Here is a 10,776-nt window from a genome sequence, read left to right on the forward strand (position 1 = left end):
GAAGGCACCCGTTTTCAGATAAATACCCAGCAGGGGGCTTTTTGACTTGGGGAAGATGTTTACAGAGAAGTAACAGGTCAAGATTTATAGGGGTCAGGAGGCTCGACTCCTGAGATGTTTCTGGTTTTGCTTTGGACAGGCAGTTGGGGTATGGACAGTATTCTGAAAAGGAGTTAAAGAATCAACCTGCCAAGGACACACCCCACCTCAGCCTTTTCCAGCTCTTTGAAAAGCCTGCCAGTTTTTCCATCTCTTTGAGAAGCTCTTCGAAGTGAGTGGAAGAAATATAGAAGTTGATGCTGCATTCTTTCTGAAGGACCTGCCTGAAACCCCTGTTACTGCACTTCTCCTGGAAATCCTGCCCAAACTGATCTTCAACTTCAAACAAAAACAAGAAATGCTGGAATCACTCAACAGGTCTGGCAGCATCTGTGGAAAGAGAAGTAGAGTTAACGTTTCGGGTCAGTGACCCTTCTTCGGAACAACAAGTTGATCTTCAACTTCGCCTGAAAAGAACTTTGCTAGAAAGATCCCAGTGACAGCCGTCTACACGTATTTGGGACGCCAAACCAAAAGAAAGACAACTGACATCTTTCCATATCTTCTCTTTTTTCTTCAAGAATTAGCAAGTATTTGGCCAAAGAATTTTTGGTCTTTTTTTTGTAATAGAGCTCTAAAGAGAACATTATTTTTTGGTTAACCAATGTATGTGTGTGTATGAGGGGCTAAGGTAAAAATGAAACTTTCATTTTACAATCTGTGTGTTAATGTTTTGCTTCATTACTAGTTAAGAGTTGTTTTATAATAAACTGATAATTTTGCTGTTTATTAAAGAAGCCTGGTTGGTGTATTTTGGGTTAAAAATAGAGTCTACGATTAACCGTATCGGTGACTGGGAAAAATTTAAATATATATTGTGACCTGTGGAGAAGTGGAACTAGAAAAACAGTGCACTCCTCCTGCTTCGGTTGTAACAGAAGCATGGTAAGATATTTTACTCCGTTAAAGGCACTCGATAAATACAAGTTGTTGTTGTTGCAATTGTGCTATTTATGATGATTATTCTAACTACCATATTGTCTTTATCTGTGTAGAGTTAGGAAAATAAAGTCGTTCTGGAGATATCAGCTACAAAATTCAATTGCATAGCACCCATATTTGCGGTACCATGGATGCTGCTTTTGATCCAATTAGACAACCACACAGGGCATACACACTTCTGGAAGTGGCCCCACCAGATGCCATTTTGGTTCTGTCGTTTGTGTGGGTATAGGGAGTGTGCAGCAGAAGTATGCAGAGTAGGCAGGTCATGACAACAGTTAGTGTATTAAAATAATTTGACTCTAGTGGTGCCATTTTTGATCTCAATGTCCCAGCTAATGCCTTCTCTTAATCTTGGATGGCTAAATATGGCTACGAGTTGTTACTGAGTGAATAGAAATGTTTGTAGCTTTGTACTGCGTCTTAAACTTGGTGAAGTCTACAAGTAGTGGTGTGGGGCTTGGTGAAGGCCTTGGCTCTGACTTCAAGGGTTCTGCTCAGACCAAATGTTCCCAGTCATGGGTGCCTTTGTTTCTATCCCATTGGCCTGCAGCATGACAAGGAGAATGAGTAGAGGTGACAAAGAGGAGGAAAAGCTACTCAAACAGGGAGCAGGAGGAGGGGGAGAAGGGCTTTCAGCTGGAAACCATATTGACCCAGGGTCTTCAGGAATCAGTTCTCCTATCTCAACCTTAGTAAGGAACAGTGGACTGGATTTTACTAGCCCTCTGGGGATGGGCTGGGAGGTCAGGAGGGCAGTTAAATGGCAAGAGAAGGTGGGGGGTGGAGTTCCCATTGCCCTCTCGCTGACATAAGGAGAGGGGAAGGTGGGGAAGGTGTAGGATGGTCCTTCCACCCAGAGACCAATTATGCCACTTAAGTCTTTAACTAACGAACTCTTCCCGCCATTTTACCGATGGCAGGTGGGCCCTTCGGCAGGTAGGGTGATCGCCTGGTGAACCTTGGTGACCTCCCTGCAGGCTTGGGTGCAGGTCCTTATTACTGGGCCCAGAGAGGGACCTCACGGCAGCAAAGGCCACCCCCATGATGCTTGGGCAGTAGCCATTACTGCATCCTCTCAGCTGCGTGCAGTCTCAGCAGTGGCCACTGTTGTGTTATTGCTTTCTTCAGCAATAAGGTACCAGAAAATCTTGAGTTGAATGGTAGTTAAAGAGTGTTTTTTTTAATTTATTCATGGGATGTGGGCGTCACTGGCTATGCCAGCAATTATTGCCCAACCCTAATTGCCCTCGAGAAGGTGGTGATGAGCTGCCTTCTTGAAATGCTGCAGTCCATGTGAGGTAGGTACACCCATAGTGCTGTTAGGAAGGGAGTTCCAGGATTTTGACCCTGTGACAGTGAAGGAACGGCGATATAATTCCAAGTCAGGATGGTGTGTGACTTGGATGGGAACTTGCAGGTGGTGATGTTCCCATGCATCTGCTGCTCATGTCCTTCGAGGTGGTAGAGGTCGGGGGTTTGGAAGTAGCTGTCTAAGGAACCTTGGTGCATTGCTGCGGTGCATCTTGTAGATGGCACACACTGCTGCCACTGTGCGTCGGTGGTGGAGGGAGTGAATGTTTGTGGATAGTGTGCCAATCAAGCGGGCTGCTTTGTCCTGGCTGGTGTCGAGCTTCTTGAGTGTTGTTGGAGCTGCGCCCATCCAGGCAAGTGGAGAGTATTCCATCACACTCCTGACTTGTGCCTTGTAGATGGTGGACAGGCTTTGGGGAGTCAGGAGGTGAGTTACTCGCCGCAGGATTCCTAGCCTCTGACCTGCTCTTGTAACCACAGTATTTATATGGCTACTCCAGTTCAGTTTCTGGTCAATGGTAACCCCTAGGATGTTGATAGTGGGGGATTCAGCAATTGTAATGCCATAGAATGTGAAGGGGAGATGGATAGATTCTCTCTTGTTGGAGATGGTCATTGCCTGGCATTTGTGTGGCACAAATGTTACTTGCCACTTATCAGCCCAAGCCTGGATATTATCCAGGCCTTGCTGCATTTCTACACAGACTGCTTCAGTATTTGAGGAGTCGCGAATGGTGCTGAACATTGTGCAATCATCCGCGAACATCCCCACTTCTGACCTTATGATTGAAGGAAGGTCATTGATGAAGCAGCTGAAGATGGTTGGGCCTAGGACACTACCCTAAGGAACTCCTGCAGTGATGTCCTGGAGCTCAGATGATTGACCTCCAACAACCACAACCATCTTCTTTTGCACTAGGTATGACTCTAACCAGCAGAGAGTTTGCCCCCTGATTCCCATTGACTCCAGTTTTGCTAGGGCTCCTTGATGCCATACTCGGTCAAATGCTGCCTTGATGTCAAGGGCAGTCACTCTCACCTCACCTCTTGAGTTCAGCTGTTTTGTCCATGTTTGAACAAAGGCTGTAATGAGGTCAGGTGCTGAGTGGCCCTGGCGGAACCCAAACTGGGTATCACTGAGCAGGTTATTGCTAAGCAAGTGCTGCTTGATGGCACTGTCAATGACACCTTCCATCACTTTGCTGATGATTGAGAGTAGATTGATGGGGTTGTAATTGGCTGGGTTGGACTTGTCCTGCTTTTTGTGTACAGGACAGACGTGGGCAATTTTCCACATTGCCGGGTAGATGCCAGTGTTGTAGCTATACTGGAACAGCTTGGCTAGGGGTGCGGCAAGTTCTGGAGCACAGGTCTTCAGTACTATTGTCGGAATATTGTCAGGGCCCATAGCCTTTGCAGTATCCAGTGCTTTCAGTCATTTCTTGATATCACACGGGGTGAATCGAATTGGCTGAAGACTGGCATTTGTGATGCTGGGGAGTTCAGGAGGAGGCCGAGATGGATCATGAACTCGGCACTTCTGGCTGAAGATTGTTGCAAATGCTTCTGCCTTATCATTTGCACTGATGTGCTGGGCTCCCCCATCATTGAGGATGGGGATATTTGTGGAGCCACCTCCTCCAGTTCGTTGTTTACTTGTCCACCACCATTCATGGCTGGATTGCAGAGCTTAGATCTGATCCGTTGGTTATGGGATCGATTAGCTCTGTCTATTGCATGTGCTTATCTATTGAACCAGGGTTGGTCTCCTGGCTTGATGGTAATGGTAGATTGGGGGATATGCCGGGCCATGAGGTTACAGATTGTGGTTGAGTACAATTCTGCAGCTGCTAATGGCCCACACTGCCTCACGGATGCCCACTTTTGCATTGCTAGATCTGTTCGAAATCTATCCCATTTAGCACGATGGTAATGCCACACAACTCAATGGAGGGTATCCTCAATGTAAAGGTGGGACTTCGTCTCCACAAGAACTGTGCCGTGGTCTTTCTTTCTTTGGCCTCCTTGTCTCGATAGACAATGGATACGCGCCTGGAGGTGGTCAGTGGTTTGTAAAGCAGCGCCTGGAGTGGCTCTAAAGGCCAATTCTAGAGTGACAGGCTCTTCCACAGGTGCTGCAGCGAAATGTGTTTGGCGGGGCTGTTGCACAGTTGGCTGTCCCTTGCGCCTCTGTCTTTTTTCCTGCCAACTACTAAGTCTCTTCGACTCGCCACATTTTAGCCCCGTCTTTATGGCTGCCCGCCAGCTCTGGCAAACGCTGGCAACTGACTCCCACGACTTGTGATCAATGTCACAGGATTTCATGTCGCGTTTGCAGACGTCTTTAAAGCGGAGACATGGACAGCCAGTGGGTCTGATACCAGTGGCGAGCTCGCTGTACAATGTGTCTTTGGGGATCCTGCCATCTTCCATGCGGCTCACATGGCCAAGCCATCTCAAGCGCCGCTGACTCAGTAGTGTGTACAACTGGGGATGTTGGCCGCCTCGAGGACTTCTGTGTTGGAGATACGGTCCTATCACCTGATGCCAAGTATTCTCCGGAGGCAGCGAAGATGGAATGAATTGAGACGTCGCTCTTGGCTGACATACGTTGTCCAGGCCTCTCTGCCATAGAGCAAGGTACTGAGGACACAGGCCTGATACACTCGGACTTTTGTGTTCCGTGTCAGTGCGCCATTTTCCCACACTCTCTTGGCCAGTCTGGACATAGCAGTGGAAGCCTTTCCCATGCGCTTGTTGATTTCTGCATCGAGAGACAAGTGACTGGTGATAGTTGAGCCTAGGTAGGTGAACTCTTGAACCACTTCCAGAGCGTGGTCGCCAATATTGATGGATGGAGCATTTCTGACGTCCTGCCCCATGATGTTCGTTTTCTTGAGGCTGATGGTTAGGCCAAATTCATTGCAGGCAGCCGCAAACCTGTCGATGAGACTCTGCAGGCACTCTTCAGTGTGAGATGTTAAAGCAGCATCGTCAGCAAAGAGGAGTTCCCTGATGAGGACTTTCCGTACTTTGGACTTCACTCTTAGACGGGCAAGGTTGAACAAACTGCCCCCTGAGCTTGTGTGGAGGAAAGTTCCTTCTTCAGAGGACTTGAACGCATGTGAAAGCAGCAGGGAGAAGAAAATCCCAACAAGTGTGGGTGCGAGAACACAGCCCTGTTTCACGCCACTCAGGATAGGAAAGGGCTCTGATGAGGAGCCATCATGTTGAATTGTGCCTTTCATATTGTCATGGAATGAGGTGATGATACTTCGTAGCTTTGGTGGGCATCCAATCTTTTCTAGTAGTCTGAAGAGACCATGTCTGCTGACGAGGTCAAAGGCTTTGGTGAGATCAATGAAAGCAATGTAGAGGGGCATCTGTTGTTCACGGCATTTCTCCTGTATCTGACGAAGGGAGAACAGCATGTCAACGGTCGATCTCTCTGCACGAAAGCCACACTGTGCCTCAGGGTAGAAGCGCTCGGCCAGCTTCTGGAGCCTGTTCAGAGCGACTCGAGCAAAGACTTTCCCCACTATGCTGAGCAGGGAGATTCCACGGTAGTTGTTGCAGTCACCGCGGTCACCTTTGTTTTTATAGAGGGTGATGATATTGGCATCGCGCATGTCCTGGGGTACTGCTTCCTTGTCCCAGCACAGGCATAGCAGTTCATGTAGTGCTGAGAGTATAGCAGGCTTGGCACTCTTGATTATTTCAGGGGTAATGCTGTCCTTCCCAGGGGCTTTTCCGCTGGCTAGAGAATCAATGGCATCACTGAGTTCCGATTTGGTTGGCTGTATGTCCAGCTCATCCACGACTGGTAGAGGCTGGGCTGCATTGCGGGCAGTCTCAGTGACAGCATTCTCCCTGGAGTACAGTTCTAGGTCGTGCTCAACCCAGCGGTCCATTTGTTTGTGTTGGTCAGTGATTATGTCCCCTGATTTAGATTTGAGGGGGGCGATCTTCATGATGGTTGGCCCAAGAGCTCTCTTCATGCCATCATACATTCCTCTGATGTTTCCAGTGTCTGAGGCCAGCTGAATATGACTGTATAGGTGTTGCCAGTAGTCGTTTGCGCAGCGCCTGGCTGTTCTTTGTGCAGTGCTTCTGGCTGCTTTAAGTGCTGCAGATGTTAAATCGCTGGGGGCTTTCTTGTAGTTCAACAGTGCAATGCGCTTAGCGGCTATGACAGGTTCCAGCTCTTCAATATGAGATTGAAACCAGTCTGCATTTCTCTTCGCACTTTTGCCATTTAGCACGACTTCGCACAATGGTAATGCCACACAACACGATGGAGGGTATCCTCAATGTAAAGGTGGGACTTCGTCTCCACAAGAACTGTGGCGTGGTCACTCCTACCAATACAGTCATGGACAGATGCATCTGCTACAGGCAGATTGTTGAGGACAAGGTCAAGTATGCTTTTCTCTTGTGTTGGTTCCCCCACTACCTGCCGCATAACCAATCTCGCAGCTATGTCCTTTAGTACTCGGCCAGCCGTGGTGCTACAGAGCCACTCTTGGTGATGGCTGTTGCTTGACTAGTCTGTGGGACAGCTCTCCCAACTTTGGCACAAGCCCCCAGATGATAGTAAGGAGGAGTTTGCAGAGTCGACAGGGCTGGGTTTACCTTTGTCGTTTCCAGTGAGTAGGTCAATGCCGGGTGGTCCGTCCGGTTTCATTCCTTTTTATTGACTTCGTAGTGGTTAGGTACAACTGAGTGGCTTGCTGGGCCATTTCAGAGGGCATGTAAGAGTTAACCACATTGCTGTGGGTCTGGAGTCACATGTAGGCCAGACCAGGTAAGAACAGCAGATTTACTTCCCTATTAGTGAACCAGATGGGTTTTTACAACAATCGACAATTAGACTAGCTTTTAATTCCAGATTTATTAATTAAATTCAAATTCCACCTTCTGCTGTGGTGGGAATCAAACCCATGTCCCCAGATCAATACCCAGGTCTTTGGGGTTACTAGATCCAGTGATAATACCACTAGGCCAACGCCTCCCCATGAAGGAGTGTAAAATAACAAGTTTACAAGAGATCTCTATAACACACGCGTGACTAGGTGACTAACACGACTCCAACTGAACTGTCATGTGTTGGTTGACCTCACTTCCTGTGATGATGTGTGAAGTGCTCAATCTGTTAAAGTGATATCACAACATCCTCCTTTCCTAAAATAGAAATACACGAAAGATAAATATGTACATAATGAAACAGAATAGTTTAAAAAAATATTTACATATGTACTGACCCTCATGTCCTTTAGTCAACTGTCTTTAAAACATATAGGTGATATACTGACTTGGCCTCATGTTGTCAGTGCGTAGCTTGGTTGAGAACTAGATTTGTCAACTTTTTTTCTTGACCTGTATGTGTGTTCTGACAGTAATCCTGTGCTTGAACATTACACTTGTCACCTTTCTTCTCTACGTTCTGTGGATTCGAATGTGAACGTATTCTTGAAGCAATAGGGTTGTCAGGCACAATGTTGTTAGTTAATTCCCTCAGATGACATCCGTTTCTTCTTAGTACTGCTCCATTAGGAGGGTAAATTCATACAACCTTGGCTTGTTGCAGATTTTGGACAACTCCGCAAGAAACCATGTTCGCTCCTGCGGTCGGATCACTCTAACCTTCTGTCCAATCTGTAACAGCGGTAGTTTCATGCCTTCATATTTATCATGCACAGCTTTCATCTTTTCTTGTTTCACCAACAATTAGTCCTGTATTTATGAAGAATTCATGAAATGAAGTTATGGAAGAGTCTTCATGATCTGCCCTCATATGAACATTCGAATAAGTGAATTAGGAGCAGGAGTAGGCCACTCGGCCCTTGAGCCTGCTCTGCCATTTAATAAGTTCATGGCTGAGTTGATTACTCCATGTTTCCACCTACCCCTGATAACCTTCCACCCCTTTGCTTATCAAGAATCTATCTACCTCTGCCTTAAAAATATTCAAAGACTCTGCTTCCACCGTCTTTTGAGGAAGAGAATTCCAAAGACTCACAACCCGCTGTAAGAAAAAATTTCTCCTCATCTCGGTCTTAAATGGGTGACCCCTTATTTTTAAAACAGTTCTAGATTCTCCCACAAGGGGAAACATCCTTTCCACATCCACCTGTCAAGACCCCTCAGGATCTTATATGTTTCAATCAAGTCGCCTCTTACTCTTCTAAATTCCAGTAGATACAAGCCTAGCCTGTCCAATCTTTCCTCATAAGACAGCCCGCCCATTCCAGGTATTAGTCTAGTAAACCGTCTCTGTACTGCCTCCAATGCATTTACATCCTTCCTTATGTAAGGAGACCAGTACTGAACACAATACTTCAGATGTGGTCCCACCAATACCCTGTATAGCTGAAGCTCCCTGCTTTTGTTTTCAATTCGCCTCACGACAAACGATATTATTCTATTAGCTTTCCTAATAACGTGCTGTACCTGCATACTAACCTTTTGCAATTCATGCACTTGGACACCTAGATCCCTCTGCATCTCAGAGCTCTGCAATCTGTTACCATTTAGATAATATGCTTCTTTTTTATTCTTCCTGCCAAAGTGGACAATTCAACACTTTCCCACATTATACTTCATTTGCCCACTCACATTACCTATCTATATCCCTTTGTAGCCCCCTTATGTCCTCTTCACAAGTTACTTTCCTACCTTTCTTTGTGTCATCAGCAAATTTAGCAAATATAATTTCTGCAGGTGACGGTAATCCTGCGCCAATTGGTATTGCTCTTAGGTGTAACACGGCTATGTGCAATTCTTTTATGGTTTCTTGACACTTCACAATCAAAGACTTAACTGTACATACCATTCTTTTGGCTAGGACATTCAACCTAGGGTAATGCGTTGATGATGTGACATGGTTCACTGCCCATTTCCTGCATATGTCTTCAAATGATTTGGTGGTGTATTGCAGTCCATTTCCGATACTAACTCCTCCGGGGGAACAAATAAACTAAAGATTGCACTGATAGTGTTAGCAACTGATGCGCTTGATGGGTCCCTCAATTGATGGATTATGGGGAATTTGGAGAAGTAGTCAGCAATAGATAATCGTCACCTTTGACAGAGAAGAGGTCAGTGGCTATCCTTGATCAAGGAATTTTGTGTAGATGGAGTGGCTCTTTATGTTGGCTTTGTGGATGCTGTCGGCATGCATTACATCACCATACTGCTTGTTCGAGGTCACTGTTAATTCCCAGCCTGTAGATAGTTTCACGTGCAAGTCTTCTGGACTACTCAATGCCCATCTGACCTTGATGCAACTGTGAAAGAATGTCAAGACAAAGTGTTGAATTAATATTTGTCTTCCTTTGAAGGTAGTGCAACCAGGTACCCCCAACTTATTTCAGTATGGCCAAAAGATTCTGAGTTCTGTAGGAACTTCTTGTATTGTGTCAGGCAATCCTTTGACAATGAGTTGCCATAACTCCTTCAAAACTGGGCCTTTGGAAGTTTCTTCCTATAGTTCCTCACTCTTCCTTTGTCTAAGCTGCAGTAGATCTAGCTGGTATATATCTTCCAACTCTATGTCAATTTCATCAACCTGGGCATCGAATTGAATCTATTCACAATTTTTTTGGAATGGGTAGCCTGCTAAAGGTGTTGGAGTTCACCATAAGATTCCCAGGCTTATATCTGACCTCACAGTCATACCCTTGTTCCATAACCAATAACTGTTGTAGTCGAGGTGGCGCGCTGGTGACTGGTTTTTGCCATACCATTGTTAATGGTTTGTGATCCTTCTCGATTATAAAATTCTTGCCAAAAAAATAAGTGTGAGACTTGGTAATTCTGAACGCCAGTGCTAGCGTTTCCCTTTCTATGTTGCATTGGTTGGCCTGTGTGGGCGATAAATGTTTTGAACCAAAAGCAATTGGACGACCTTTTTGCAATAAGCATGCTCCAAGACCTTTTAACGAAGCATCTACTTCAAGAATGGTATCTTTATTGGGGTGATAATACTGCAAACATGCCTCTGTCACCAGTGATTTCTTTAGCAAATCAAATGCATGTTCATGATCCTCGTGCCACAGGAATGGCATATCCTTTTTGAGGAGTTCCCATAGAGATGACGACTTCACAGAAAAACTTGTGATGTAGGGAGCTAGAAAATTAAATAGCCCAAGATATCTCCATAAGTCTTCCTTGTTTTGTGGACTAGTCAGGGACTGAATATCCTCTGCCTTGCTGGAATACAGTCTTATGCATTTATCAGAGTACACTTATTCAAAAAGGTTGATGTGTCTCGCATTAACAGCACACTTCTTACTATTGAATACAAGGCCTTCCTTTCTGTCTGTTTGCATTAGGATGTGCAGATTCCTGTCATGCTCCTCTTTTGTGTAGCCCATTACTGCTATATCATCTGCAATACAGACATACCCTGGAACATTTTCC

The sequence above is a fragment of the Heterodontus francisci genome, chromosome 4 (assembly GCF_036365525.1).
Source record: "Heterodontus francisci isolate sHetFra1 chromosome 4, sHetFra1.hap1, whole genome shotgun sequence".
Taxonomy (NCBI): Eukaryota; Metazoa; Chordata; class Chondrichthyes; order Heterodontiformes; family Heterodontidae; genus Heterodontus; species Heterodontus francisci.